Source organism: Pleurodeles waltl, chromosome 5, assembly GCF_031143425.1.
Source record: "Pleurodeles waltl isolate 20211129_DDA chromosome 5, aPleWal1.hap1.20221129, whole genome shotgun sequence".
Taxonomy (NCBI): Eukaryota; Metazoa; Chordata; class Amphibia; order Caudata; family Salamandridae; genus Pleurodeles; species Pleurodeles waltl.
This window is the reverse complement of record NC_090444.1, coordinates 1,641,975,832-1,641,991,726: the sequence shown is the minus strand read 5'-3', so window position 1 is coordinate 1,641,991,726 and position 15,895 is coordinate 1,641,975,832.

Genomic DNA, 15,895 nt, shown 5'->3' with positions numbered 1-15,895 from the left:
CAACAAGTGATGCAGGCCACTAGTAGCATTAGTTTACAGGCCCTAAGCACATGCAGTGCACTTTACTAGAGAGGTATAATTAGATTAAATATGCCAATTGGGGGTAAACAAATATTACTATGATTTAGGGGAGAGAGCACAAGCACTTTAGCACTGGTTGACGGTGATAAAATGCAGAGTCCTAAAGCCAGCAAAAACAAGCTTAGCAAATGAAGGAGTGAGGCAAAAAGTTGGGGAGGAAGATCACCCTAAGGCTGTCTGGTCTAGCCTTAAACATTTCTGGATGTTGCCTACATCAGCATTTCACAAAAGATAGAATCAAAAGGTTTAAGCGTTCATGCTAATGTTGTAAATATCAGCCACTAAATATGCATACAGGATGACAATGCATGCTTTAAAAGCAAGTCATATATTTTAGATTGCATTTTGAGCTTGCAAATGTCTGCCGCTACACAAGAGGCACTAGGATACAGTTCAGAGCTACATATGCTGAAAGTTTGTCATTACGTTCTTCTGTAACTGTAACGTGGTTATGTATTATAGCTTCTTACTTGTCTATGTAGGTAACTAGTCTTGAATGGAAATGATGGCTAATGTGAATGTCGACATAAAGAAGCATTTGTCTTATTAACAACTGCGGCTTCAATGCTTTCAGTTCTGTGTGTGCATATATTTTGAGCTGCAATAGTAATTCAATTTGTACAGTGGTTTTTACAACTCTGCATTACAATAGATCAAAATCTAGTCTTTCTTTCAATAAGGCTTCAAGCTGAAAGTCAAACTGTTTACAGGTGAGGCTACTGAGAACATTGTGTACTGGCCTTTTAGATTCAGACATGGACGCATTGTTATGGAAATGTAGCATTGGAACCTTTAACATGAGATATGCTAGTTGTTAAAAAATTGGCGATATTTGTACTGATTTCTAGTTTATAATAGTTTCTAAAAAGGAAGCACTATGAAAAGGTGATGGAAAACATCTTAGGCAATCTTGAATGCTTCTGATATAGTCTGTGTTTCTCAATAAACCACAGGAATGGAAGCAGCAGTCAGAACTAGCAACACATGATTCTGTATTTCATTCAACTGCACCCATTTATGGCAATGTGGCTTTTGTTAAAGGAAACTACATTCGTTGCAGTTTCAGTATGTTTGATTTTAATGATGCAATCACTGGTGGTGCTGAATGCTGCTCTGTGTCTAGCTTTGTATTTTTTCTCAGATATGTCTTTACTGCCTCCCTACTTATAGGAAAGACCTAAGCTGAAATTGAATAATATGAACTTGAACTGTCTTAAAGAATGAAAGTATGTCCAAACAATATTAGCATAGGAACAAGAGGAAGACATTGAAGTTCTGAATGAGAAAAGGATTACCAATGAGCTTTAGTTGAAAGGCTTCCACTCGCAGACTCGATATGACTTAAACTCATCTGAAAAATCAGTTTTTTTAAGACTAGGGGCCTCATTTACAAGGAAATGATGCAGCGTTTCGCTGCAAACCAGCTTGCTGCGCCACGCTGCATAATTTTGAAAGTGCAGGGATTCGTCCTATTTACAGAAATACAATGCATCCCTGTACTTTCCTCTGCGCTGGCACACAAACTGCCCCAAAGCAGGCACCATTGTGCCATGGTGCAAGGGTGCCTGTGTTGCAGGGATGATTGTTTATGTGCAGAAAGGGACACCTTCCTGCATGTAAATAATAATTAATGACAGTTTTCTCTTTCTATGTTTGCTGCAGGAACACATAGATAGAGGAACAAATCGGGAGAAGTAGTGTTATTTCTCGCCATTGCGCCACTTTAATGCAACCCCTGAGGTGGCAAAGGAATCTGATGCATTCTCAGCCTTGTAAATAGGGAAATGCATCAGATTCCATAAGTTTCCATGGGTGTTGCATGGGAACACACAGCAAAACCATTGAACGTCTATTTCAAGCAGAGTTATGTGTGAAAGGGGGCCATATTTATAAGGCCATGAAAAGCCACACAAGGTGGCTATGTGTGGCCTTGTAAATATGGGCCGGCGCACTGTGTCACCGGAGCATAAAACAAAATGATGCTCTGGTGGCGCAGTGTGCCACTAGGGCCTGGTAAATGACGTCTTATGGCCTCATTTACAAGGAAATGAAGCAGCTTGGCGCTGCATGCCAGCTTGCAGTGCCGCTCTGCATCATTTTGAAAGTGCAGGGATGGATCCTATTTACAGATATACAACACATCCCTGTGCTTTCCTCTGCACTGGTGCACAAACTGCTGCATAACACCAGCACAGGCACCCTTGTGCCAGGGTGCAAGTGTTCCTGCATTGCAGGGATTATTGTTTATGTGCAGGAAGGGACACCTACCTGCATTTAAACAATCCTTGATGATGTTTTACTCTTTCTATGTGTGTTTCAGAATGCAGCACACACAGAAAGAGAAAAGAATGGGGAGAAATAATGTTATTTCTCCCCTATGTGCCACTTTAATGCCACCCCTAAGGTGATGTGGGAATCTGAGGCTTTCCCAGCCGTGTACATCTGAGAATGAGTCAGATCCCATCAGGTTCCAGGGGAGTTGTGTGGGAACACCCACAGCAACATCCATTGAACGCCCTGTTCACGCAGAGTTATGAGTGAAAGGGGGCCATATTTACAAGGCCATGAAAAGCCACGCAAGGTGGCTTTGTGTGGCGTTGTAAATATGGGCCGGCACACTGCGCCACCAGAGCGTCCAAAAAAATGATGCTCCGGTGGCTTTGTGTGCCACTGGGGCCTTGTACATGAGGCCCTAGATGTGTAGAGGTGGATGGTTTAATATGATTTTAGTTTCAGCTTAAAAGTCAGATTTTATGTGGCTGCACATATGGCATATGATTGGGTAAGCGTATGTGTCTTGACGGATGATGGGGAATTTCATCATTTTCAGGTGAAACACTGTTTAGTAAGCAAGCAAATGAAACTATTTATGCTTTATTTGCTCTTTCCAGAAGGAGAGTAGCAGAAATGTGGAGCTGTTGCTGTCAGATCTTTTCTGATACTGCACTGTGGCAGAAAATGGAGAGAATGAAAACAGGAGATGAATTGGAGAGCAGCAAAAGCTAGTGGTTCCTTCAGCAGCTGCGTTTAGAGATGCAGAGGAGGCATACTGGCCAACCCTACCAATTTAGGTGTAGGCTACAAGCTATAACCATTCCTCTCACATACCAATTTTGCAACACATTTCTACAGCTTTTTAATGCCCGCCACTAGCCTGTGATTAGATACAAACCATTGTCTTCAGGGAACGCGTGTGCCGTGAATTCCTTCAGCAACAAAGACAGCACTTATATTTAAAACAGTTTTCTTTCATGTCATATTACAATTAGAATGTTATTTTGTGCATCTGAATGCTTGCTATTACTAGCGTTTGACAAAGAGATGCAGAAAAATGATTTCGCTTTCCAAACCAACCCTTTGAAGAAGATTATGCCGGTTATTTTAGGAATGCAAACGCAAATTCCATATTCTTGTAGTTACTAACTGAACCAGCGTTAGAAATATTAGGGTTGGCTACAGTAACCAATGCTCGGTCACTTATGGCCTGTAATTTATGTTTAGTGACGTACCTGTTTAAGAAGACACACAACCTCTGATCTAGGTTCAATGTCCATTATTGTGATTGTGATGTTATTCATTACACATTGGTTCTTCTAATGTAATATCTGGTGACACTAATTAGCCATTTTGACACCTGAAAATCCTATTTCGTTTTGATCACTTAGGCTGAGATTTACACAGATTTTGCATAAGCATTGCTTCACTTTTTTGATGCAGACCAGACACAAAACCCATTTTAGTATTTGCAAAGCAACCCAAATATTTAATTTGTGTTCCTCTGTGGACAAAAGTGAAGCAATGCTTGTGTTGCTTTATGTCAGGTAGGTATTGCAGGTGTGATGTATGGTCATTCCTGTGCATTCATTCATTGATTTTTTATGCAAACCCATATTTACAAAGAGGTGCAGACATGACTTTGTACCAAAATGGTGCACCTGCCTTGGGCTGGCATAACAAGGAGAAATATATTTATTTCTCATTGTTATTTTCTCTTTGGATCTGCAGTGCATTTTGTAGCATACAAAGAGGAGAAAGCCTCCAAGCAGGAAGGGACCAGTTCAGGCACAAAACTATCCTGACTGGAAGAAGTTAGGCTACTGGCTGTGGGTGGTAAGATCCTACTCAGGCAGCAACCAAAATGCCTCTCAAACCCCAAATTAACCTGTGCTCAACCCCCTGGTAGCTTGGCACAGAGCAGTCAGGCTCACTCAGCGACAATGTTTAAAGTATTTGAGCAACACTTCAAATAGAAAGAAAGTAAGGGCCAGATGTAAGAAGGCTTTTGCGCCTCGCAAACGGCGTTTTTCACCGTTTGTGAGGCGCAAAAGCCCCTACGCGATGCTGAAACACATTTTGCGAGTCGGTATCGACTCGCAAAATGTGTTTCAGACTCGCAAATAGGAAGGGGTGTTCCCTACCTATTTGCGAGTCGCACCGCAATGTAAGTTGATTTGTGACCGCGAAAGCGGTCGCAAATCAACTCGCAGTTACCATCCACTTGAAGTGGATGGTAACTCATTCGCAAACAGGAGGGGGTCCCCATGGGACCCCTTCCCCTTTGTGAATGCTCACAAGAATATTTTTTCAGAGCAGGCAGTGGTCCCATGGACCACTGCCTACTCTGAAAAAAAACGAAACTAAAAGGTTTCGGTATTTTTTTCTATTTGCAGCTCGTTTTCCTTTAAGGAAAACGGGCTGCAAAGAGAAAAAAGAACTGCTTTATTTAAAAGCAGTCACGGACATGGTGGTCTGCTTTCTCCAGCTCATCCCTGTGAGTGCCTAGGTTCGCTATGGGGTCGCAAACTGCGACCCACCTCATAAATATTTATGAGGTGGGTGTTTGCGACCCCATAGCAAGTCGCAGAAGGTGTCTGAGACACCTTTCTGCATACAAATTTGCGAGTTGCAAATTGCGAGTCGGGAGGACTCGCAATTTGCAACTCGCAAATTGGTTTCTACCTACATCTGGCCCGAAATCACTAAAAAAAGGATCCCACACAACATCAGAAGAATAGAGTACATTTAATAAATACAATAAGCACCAACTGTGGCTATCTGATCACACCAGACCAGAACAAAGTCACAAGTGCAGGCGACTGCGATGGAGCACTGGCCAACTACAGGGACCGGGTGAGGCCCTCTGAACAAGAGTACCTTAAATCCTGGTTGTGGAGTGTTGCAACGTACCACGTTGTAGATGTGTAGCACTGCGGAGGCAATGCATCATTTTGGGCAAAGCTGCGATATGAGGTCCTGGTACATCGTAGAGAAGGCCATAGATGAGGGAAGCTTGCGATGCAAAGTCCTACACTGAGGAAGCGTTGAGCACCAACTGATTCTGAAGGGGTCCGAAGGGCTTTGTGATGCAAAGTCTTGTGTCTTCGTCAAGGCTGCTGTTGATGAGAAGCTTGCGTTGTGTGGGCCTGTATTGTGGAGACATTGTGCAGCAGTAGTTTTGATGTGTTTGTGGATTTCAAGTTCAATGCGCAGCTCTTGTGCTGGCAGAACCCTTGCAGCAGGTTGAGCCACAAAGCAGATGAGATGCATCGGTTCTGCTGGATCCACTGATGGGCTGGCAAAGTACCTTCAGACCCACTTCCACAGGGTTGGGGTGACATCATTTGGCAGGGCAGGACTCAAAGTTGCAGAGTCCAGGTGCTGGTTACAAGAGACTAGCCCTTGGAGTCACTCCAGTGGTCCTTCTCACTCAGTCAACCGAGCAGCAGGTCAGCACAGCAGGCAACAGTCCTTCAGGGCATCAGTCCAGCAGAGTGGCAGTCCTTTCAGAAACACAGCAGTACTTCTTCCTTACAGAGTATACCACAAGTCCAGAAGTGTGCTGAAGAGTTGGTGTCTGAGATCCAGTATTTATACCTAGTGCCTCCTTGGAAGTGGGAGAAAGCTTCTAGAGGTTTCACTTTGAAGTACACAGGTTTTCTGCCTCCCATTCCCTGGCTTCAGACTAACTACAGATGGTATGCAATCCTTTGTATGAAGGCAGGACACAGCCTATTTAGGTGAAGGTGGGGCTGTGCCTAACTTAGCCCTCCCATCCTGCCAGTGATGGTCCATCCAGGCACACCTAAGCTCTTTATTGTGTTTGACTGTCTAGAAGGAATGCACAAAGACCAACTGAAAACTACACCTAGGCATGAAACCTAGAGACAGACTGTAGGACTAGATGGCTAAGACAGGAAAATGCCAACTTTAGAAAATTGCATTTTCAAAACTGTAACTGTTAGACTTTTCATCCTTGGTGTAGTCTCCCTTAAATTTTTGCCTCTGTTCCCCAGGTTGTTGATATGTGCTTGACTCTGACTTTACTGTTTTTGTTATTCTGGGCACTTTACCACTGCTAAACAGTGCGAAAGTGCAAGTGCTCCTTAACAAAATGTGTATGTAATTGGCTTATCCATGATTGGCATATTTGATTTACTAGTAAGTCCCTAGTAAAGTGCACTGGAAGTGCCAGGGTCTGCAAATCAAATGCTACTAGTGGGCCTGCAGCACTGGTTGTGCCACCCACATAAGTAGCTCTGTAATCATGTCTCAGACCTGCCACTGCAGTGTCTGTGTGTGCAGTTTAAACTGTAAATTCGACTTGGCAAGTCTACCCACTTGCCAGGCCTAAACCTTCCCTTTTCTTACATGTGAGACACCCCTAAGGTAGGCCCTAGGCAGCCCCAAGGGCAGGGTGCAGTATATGGTTAAGGTAGGACATATAGTAATGTGTTGTATATGTCCTGACAGTGAAATATTGCTAAATTTGTTTTCACTGCTGCAGGGCCTGTCCCTCTCATAGGTTAACCTTGGGGCTACCTTTAAATCTGATTAAAGTGTAGATTCCCTTTGGGAGCAAATGGACATGTGGAGTTTGGGGTCTCTGAGCTCACAATTTAAAAATACATCTTTTACTAAAGTTGATTTTAAGATTGTGTTTTTGAAAATGCCACTTTTAGAAAGTGAGCATTTTCTTGCTTATACCATTTCTGTGACTCTGCCTGTTTGTGGATTCCCTGTCGAGGTCAGTTTGACAGTTGGGCTGGTTGCACCTCACACTAGACAGTGACACAAAGGGAGCTGGGGTGTAGCCTGCATATCCTGATGAGCCATATGTGCTGGGAGGGAAGGAGGAGTGCTCACTCACACCTGAAAGGGCTGTGCCTGTCCTCACACAAAGCAGTCTCCAACCCCCTGGTGAGTGTCTGGCGCCTGGCCTGGGCAAGGCAGGATTGCACATTCAAAAGAGACTTTGCTTTGAAGTAAGCCTACTTCAAAGGAGAAATTGTGTATAAGAAGGGCACCCAAAACCACAGACTTTAGAAAACCCTCCTGGAAACAAGAAGAACCTCTGCCTGGAGAAGAGCTGAAGAGCTGAGGAAGAGGACCTGCCCTGCCTGTGCTTTGTGGAGCTATCCTGCAGTTGCTTCTTCTGCCAGAGTAAGAGGGCAAAGACTGGACTTTGTGTGCCTTCAATCTTGAGAAGAAATCTCCAAGGGCTTGATTTAGAGGTTGCCTCCTGTTGTTTGAAGTCTCAGGGACAGCAGTTCCTGGCACCCTGAAAGGAGAAGCTGAAAGCCTAAAGAAAAGGAAATCCACGCACAGAGCACCGTGGGGGGGGAAAGATTGATGCAACTCTGATCTGCAGCTGAAGAAATGACGCACCGCCGGCTCCGTGGCTGAAAATTGACGTTCGCCGGAAATGCGACAGAGGAATCGATGCACAGAGCAGGAGAAACTACATGCAGCATTTCTGACGGAGGCTGGGAGATCGCAACCCGCGCTGCAGAGTTTTCAGATCCTCATGCGGCTGGATTTCTGATGCAAGTACAGCTGGGCATGTAAAAACAACACAAGGCCTGCCCGGACCTGAGAATGCTGACCGGATCAATGCATCGCTCTCCTGCGGAAAGAAGAAACAATGCGCCCGACCCAGCGGGAGGAGAAACGACGCAAGGTCCTGCTCGTGAGTGGAACCAGCGCATCGCAAGCCCTTTTTGACATGCATTCGCCCGTGCGGGGTTATTTTTGACGCACCCAAGGTACATTGTCACGCTAACAGTGTTGGTGTGTGTTTGAAACTACTTAAAGACTCTTTTTGATTTTTTATTGATAACTGGACTTGTGTATTGTAGATGTTTGTTGTTTTGGTCTTGTTTTGTTTAGATACACACTTTCTAATTTTCTAAACCTGTGTTGTGTCATTTTATAGTCTTTTCATTAAGTTACCATGTGTGTTAGTACAACTACTTTACACCTAGCACTGTGAAGTTAAGCCTACTGCTCTGCCAAGCTACCAAGGGGGTAAGGAGGGGTTAGCTGAGGGTGATTTTCTTTTACCCTGACTAGAGTTAGGGTCCTTGCTTGAACAGGGGGTAACCTTACTGTCAACCAAAGACCCCATTTCTAACATTGGTGATCAGTGATTGGGATTTGGACTTGTATTTGCACTTTACATGCAGTGATTAAGTGTACACTACTATTTTGAGTGCAGACCACTACGTGACCACATACTACATGTTTGGTGATTTTTTTAGATTTTTTCTCTTTGGGACTGTTTTGTTCTACTTCCATTTTTTCACTGATTCCTTGATTGACATTAATTTGGGAACTTGTTTTTCTGCCTTTGGAACTTTGCACTTGTTTTTGAATCTTCTTCATGTCCCAAGCTGGAGATGCATCAGTTGGAGCTGACTTTGACCTTGAGAAATTGGAGAGTTATACCAAGGCTCAGTTGAAGCAATTCTGTAAAAGTTGTGACTGTCCCATTAAGAGCTCATATAGGAAGGAAGAGCTGCAAAAGGCGCTGAGTGCCTGGGTGACAGCCAAGAGCACTGAAGGGCACACAGAGGATGAGGGAGATGAGGAGGAGGAAGAAGAGTGTTCCGTACACAATGGTATTGTGGGTGGGCCTGTTATGTCCAGGGAGAAGGTCTCCCGGGCAGGGAACAGTGTCTCATCTAAGGGTCTGACACCTGAAGAGTTACAGGACAGACAGGCAGAAAAGGGGTACCAATTGGAGCAAAGAAGGCTATCCTCTGAGGAGAGGAAGTTGATGGCTCATGAGCTTAGCTTGAGAGAGATGGATCATAGAAGCCAGTCCAGTAGAGATGGTGGCAGCAATCCTACAGTGCAGCCTGAGAGGAAGGTGCACATTCCTAAAGACCTTGTGAAAGATTACAAGAGGGAGGATGACATATACTTGTGGTTCAAGGGGTATGAGTCTGCTCTCCACATGAATCTGGTCCCTGAAGCTCATTGGGGAGGCGGTCTGTGGAAGCACTTTGGGGTAGAGGTGAGGGATACACTGACAGCCTTAGGGGATGCTCAGAACCTCACCTACTCTAGCATGAAGGATGCCTTGCTTACAAGGTATGGTCTTACTGCTGAGCAGTACAAGGATAAGTTTAGACCCCACAAGGGGGGCGGAAATCACTAGGCACCAGGGATTTTTTTGTTTTTTTGTTTTACAGATGGGGAGCGACCCCTTGGACAAGGGTCGCTCCCCTGGAGGGGCAAAATGTATTTAGGCCATTTCTGCCCGCTTTGGGGGCAGATCGGCCGATTTTAGGTCAATCTGCCCCCAAGGGGGGCAGACACCACTAGGCACCAGGGATCTTTTTTTGCGCCGTCACGCAAGGGGAGCGACCTTGTAGGCAAGGGTTGCTCCCTGGGGGGGGGGTTAGGGGGGGCAAAATTATTTTAGGCCATCTCTGCCTATTGGTATTAGGCCGATCAACCTCCAGGGGGTCAGAAACCTCTAGGCGCCAGGGCAATTTTTTTTGTGTGTTTTTTTTTTTCTTTTTGTTTTTTTAGAGATGGGGAGCGACCCATCAGACAAGGGTCGCTCCCTTGGGGGGCAAACTGTATTTAGACCATTTCTGCCCCCCTTGGGGGCAGATTGGTCGATTTTAGGTCAATCTGCCCCCAAGGGGGCAGAAACCACTAGGAACCGGGGATTTGTTTTTTGGCGCCAATGTCACGCAGGGGGAGCGACCCCGTAGGCAAGGGTCGCTCCCAGTGGGGTTAGGGGTTCGGGGGGCAAATTTATTTTATGCCATTTCTGCCCCCCCGGGTGCAGTTCGGCCTATTATTAGGCCGATCTGCCCCCAGGGGGGGCAGAAACCTGTAGGCGCCAGGGCAAATTTTTTTGTGTGTTTTTTTTTTTGTTTGTTTTTTTAGAGATGGGGAGCGACCCATCAGACAAGGGTCGCTCCCCTGGGGGGCAAACTGTATTTAGAGCATTTCTGCCCCCCTTGGGGGCAGATTGGTCGATTTTAGGTCAATCTGCCCCCAAGGGGGCAGAAACCACTAGGCACCGGGGATTTGTTTTTTGGCGCCATTGTCACGCAGGGGGAGCGACCCCGTAGGCAAGGGTCGCTCCTGGTGGGGGGGGTGGGGGTTGGGGATGCAAATTTATTTTAGGCAATTTCTGCCCCCCCTGGGGGCAGATCGGCCTATTATTAGGCCGATCTGCCACCAGGGGGGGGGGGGGGGCAGAAACCTCTAGGCGCCAGGACAAAATTATTTTGTGTGGTTTTTTTTTTTGTATGTTTGTTTTTTTAGAGATGGGGAGTGACCCGTCAGGTAAGGGTCGCTCCCCTGGGGGGCAAACTGTATTTTGACCATTTGTCGATTTTAGGTCAATCTGCCCGAAGGGGGCAGAGACCACTAGGCACCGGGATTTGTTTTTTGGCGCCAATGTCACGCAAGGGGAGCGACCACGTAGGCAAGGGTTGCTCCTGGGCAGGGGGGGTTTGGGGGGGTGGGGGGGTCAAATTTATTTTAGGGCATTTCCCCCCCCCCCGGGGCCGGCTGAGCTAGAGGCCAAAATCCACAGGTAGGCACTTTGCAAAAAACACCTCTGTTTTCTGTGAAAAAATATGTTGTGTCCACGTTGTGTTTTGGGCCATTTCCTTTCGTGGGCGCTAGGCCTACCCACACAAGCGAGGTACCATTTTTATGGAGAGACTTAGGGGAACGCTAGGTGGAAGGAAATTTGTGGCTCCTCTCAGATTCCAGAACTTTCTGCCACAGAAATGTGAGGAACATGTGTTTTTTTAGCCAAATTATGAGGTTTGCAAAGGATTCTGGGTAACAGAACCTGGTCCGAGCCACACAAGTCACCCCATCTTGGATTCCCCTAGGTCTCTAGTTTTCAGAAATGCACAGGTTTGGTAGGTTTCCCTAGGTGGCGGCTGAGCTACAGGCCAAAATCTACAGGTAGGCACTTTGCAAAAAACACCTATGTTTTCCTTCAAAAATTTGGATGTGTCCATGTTGCGCTTTGCGGCGTTTCCTATCGCAGGCGCTAGGCCTACCCACACAAGTGAGGTATCATTTTTATCAGGAGACGTGGGGGAACGCTGGGTGGAAGGAAATTTGTGGCTACTCTCAGATTCCAGAACTTTCTGCCACCGAAATGTGAGGAACATGTGTTTTTTTAGCCAAATTATGAGGTTTGCAAAGGATTCTGGGTAATAGAACCTGGTCCGAGCCACACAAGTCACCCCATCTTGGATTCCCCTAGGTCTCTAGTTTTCAGAAATGCACAGGTTTGGTAGGTTTCCATAGGTGGCGGCTGAGCTACAGGCCAAAATATACAGGTAGGCACTTTGCAAAAAACACCTCTGTTTTCCTTCAAAAATTTGGATGTGTCCACGTTGCGCTTTGGGGCGTTTCCTGTCGCGGGCGCTAGGCCTACCCACACAAGTGAGGTATCATTTTTATCGGGAGACGTGGGGGAATGCTGGGTGGAAGGAAATTTGTGGCTCCTCTCAGATTCCAGAACTTTCTGCCACAGAAATGTGAGGAACATGTGTTTTTTTAGCCAAATTTTGAGGTTTGCAAAGGATTCTGGGTAACAGAACCTGGTCCGAGCCACACAAGTCACCCCATCTTGGATTCCCCTAGGTCTCTAGTTTTCAGAAATGCACAGGTTTGGTAGGTTTGCCTAGGTGGCGGCTGAGCTACAGGCCAAAATCCACAGGTAGGCACTTTGCAAAAAACACCTCTGTTTTCCTTCAAAAATTTGGATGTGTCCACGTTGCGCTTTGGGGCGTTTCCTGTCGCGGGCGCTAGGCCTACCCACACAAGTGAGGTATCATTTTTATCGGGAGACGTGGGGGAACCCTGGGTGGAAGGAAATTTGTGGCTCCTCTCAGATTCTAGAACTTTCTGCCACAGAAATGTGAGGAACATGTGTTTTTTTAGCCAAATTTTGAGGTTTGCGAAGGATTCTGGGTAACAGAACCTGGTCCGAGCCACACAAGTCACCCCATCTTGGATTCCCCTAGGTCTCTAGTTTTCAGAAATGCACAGGTTTGGTAGGTTTCCCTACGTGGCGGCTGAGCTGCAGGCCAAAATCTACAGGTAGGCACTTTGCAAAAAACAACTCTGTTTTCCTTCAAAAATTTGGCTGTGTCCACGTTGCGCTTTGCGGCGTTTCCTGTCGCGGGCGCTAGGCCTACCCACACAAGTGAGGTATCATTTTTATCGGGAGACGTGGGGGAACGCTGGGTGGAAGGAAATTTGTGGCTCCTCTCAGAATCCAGAACTTTCTGCCACAGAAATGTGAGGAACATGTGTTTTTTTAGCCAAATTTTGAGGTTTGCAAAGGATTCTTGGTAACAGAACCTGGTCCCAGCCACACAAGTCACCCCATCTTGGATTCCCCTAGGTCTCTAGTTTTCAGAAATGCACAGGCTTGGTAGGTTTCCCTAGGTGGCGGCTGAGCTACAGGCCAAAATCTACAGGTAGGCACTTTCCAAAAAACACCTGTTTTCCTTCAAAAATTTGGATGTGTCCACGTTGCGCTTTGGGGCGTTTCCTGTCGCGGGCGCTAGGCCTACCCACACAAGTGAGGTATCATTTTTATCGGGAGACGTGGGGGAACGCTGGGTGGAAGGAAATTTGTGGCTCCTCTCAGATTCTAGAACTTTCTGCCACAGAAATGTGAGGAACATGTGTTTTTTTAGCCAAATTTTGAGGTTTGCAAAGGATTCTGGGTAACAGAACCTGGTCCGAGCCACACAAGTTACCCCATCTTGGATTCCCCTAGGTCTCTAGTTTTCAGAAATGCACAGGTTTGGTAGGTTTGCCTAGGTGGCGGCTGAGCTACAGGCCAAAATCTACAGGTAGGCACTTTGCAAAAAACACCTCTGTTTTCCTTCAAAAATTTGGATGTGTCCACGTTGCGCTTTGGGGCGTTTCCTGTCGCGGGCGCTAGGCCTACCCACACAAGTGAGGTATAATTTTTTATCGGGAGACGTGGGGGAACGCTGGGTGGAAGGAAATTTGTGGCTCCTCTCAGATTCTAGAACTTTCTGCCACAGAAATGTGAGGAACATGTGTTTTTTTAGCCAAATTTTGAGGTTTGCGAAGGATTCTGGGTAACAGAACCTGGTCCGAGCCACACAAGTCACCCCATCTTAGATTCCCCTAGGTCTCTAGTTTTCAGAAATGCACAGGTTTGGTAGGTTTCCCTAGGTGGCGGCTGAGCTACAGGCCAAAATCTACAGGTAGGCCCTTTGCAAAAAACAACTCTGTTTTCCTTCAAAAATTTGGCTGTGTCCACGTTGCGCTTTGCAGCGTTTCCTGTCGCGGGCGCTAGGCCTACCCACACAAGTGAGGTATCATTTTTATCGGGAGACGTGGGGTAACGCTGGGTGGAAGGAAATTTGTGGCTCCTCTCAGAATCCAGAACTTTCTGCCACAGAAATGTGAGGAACATGTGTTTTTTTAGCCAAATTCTGAGGTTTGCAAAGGATTCTGGGTAACAGAACCTGGTCCCAGCCACACAAGTCACCCCATCTTGGATTCCCCTAGGTCTCTAGTTTTCAGAAATGCACAGGTTTGGTAGGTTTCCCTAGGTGGCGGCTGAGCTGGAGGCCAAAATCTACAGGTAGGCACTTTGCTAAAAACAGCTCTGTTTTCTGTGATGTGTCCACGTTGTGTTTTGGGGCATATCCTGTCGCGGGCGCTAGGCCTACCCACAGAAGTGAGGTGAGGTATCATTTTTATCGGGAGACTTGGGGGAACATAGAATAGCAAAACAAGTGTTATTGTCCCTTGTCTTTCTCTACATTTTTCCCTTCCAAATGTAAGACAGTGTGTAAAAAAGACATCTATTTGAGAAATGCCCTGTAATTCACATGCTAGTATGGGCACCCCGGAATTCAGAGATGTGCAAATAACCACTGCTTCTCAACACCTTATATTGTGCCCATTTTGGAAATACAAAGGTTTTCTTGATAGCAATTTTTTACTCTTTATATTTCAGCAAATGAATTGCTGTATACCCGGCATAGAATGAAAACCCACTGCAGGGTGCAGGTCATTTATTGGCACTGGGTACCTAGAGTTCTGGATGAACCTACAAGCCCTATATATCCCCGCAACCAAAAGAGTCCAGCAGACGTAACAGTATATTGCTTTCGAAAATCTGACATTGCAGGAAAAAGTTACAGAGTAAAACTTAGAGAAAAATTGATGTTTTTTTCACCTCAATTTCAATATTTTTCTTTTTCAGTTGTTATTTTCTGTAGGAAACCCTTGTAGGATCTACACAAATTACCCCTTGCTGAATTCAGAATTGTGTCTACTTTTCAGAAATGTTGCGGTTTGGATCCAGTGTTGGTTTCATGCCCATTTCTGTCACTGACTGGAAGGAGGCTGAAAGCACAAAAAATCGTAAAAATGGGGTATGTCCCAGTAAAATGCCAAAATTGTGTTGAAAAATTGGGTTTTCTGATTCAAGTCTGCCTGTTCCTGAAAGCTGGGAAGCTGGTGATTTTATCACCGCAAACCCTTTGTTGATGCCCTTTTCAGGGAAAAAAACACAAGCCGCCTTCTGCAGGCCATTTTTCCCATTTTTTTTTTAAAAATTAAATTTTCACTGTTTTTTGGCTAATTTCTTGGCCTCCTTCTAGGGAACCCACAAAGTCTGGGTACCTCTAGAATCCCTAGGATGTTGGAAAAAAAGGACGCAAATTTGGCGTGGGTAGCTTACGTGAACAAAAAGTTATGAGGGCCTAAGCGCGAACTGCTCCAAATAGCCAAAAAAAGGCTCGGCACAGGAGGGGGAAAAGGCCTGGCAGCGAAGGGGTTAAAAGAAGGTTAGGGCCTGGCAAAAGGTTTATTTTGCCACATCAAATGGCAGTTCAAAACTGCACACACAGGCTGCAGGTGACACGCCTGAGATATGTTCAACAGGAATCCTAAGTCAGTGGCACAGTGATGCAGGCCCACTAGCAGCATTTAATTCACAGGCACTGGGCACCTGTAGTACTGCTTTACTAGGGACTTACAAGTTAATTAATATGTTAATTGGGGGCAAGTCAAAGTTACCATGAATTAAGCAGAAATCACACATACTTTAGTACTGGTTACTAGTTGTAAAGTGCACAGAGTTCCAAGGACAACAAAAACAAGATCATAAAAATATGGAGGGGTAATGGAAAAAGTTTGGGGGAAGACTGCCCGAAGGCTGACAGGTCTAACACTGAATATAACACAGGCACCCATGCTTTATGTCTCAAGGATGGCTGCCTTGACGCTAGGCAGCTCAAAGTGCGGCAGCTCATGGAGAGAGCAGAGCTGTGCCATTTCTTTGGAAATATGGCACAGTTCAGCTCTCTCCCCTTCACATCATTTGCTCATCTGCAGTGAGTGAAATGTTTGTAAATATGATTCTGAATTTTGGCAACTATGAACTGATAGCAAAACCAGTTACAGATGCAGGAGCTAATGATGGAGCACAGCCTGCCGTGCTCCATCAGAGGACACTCACCCATTCTTGTTCACCCCCTCGTGC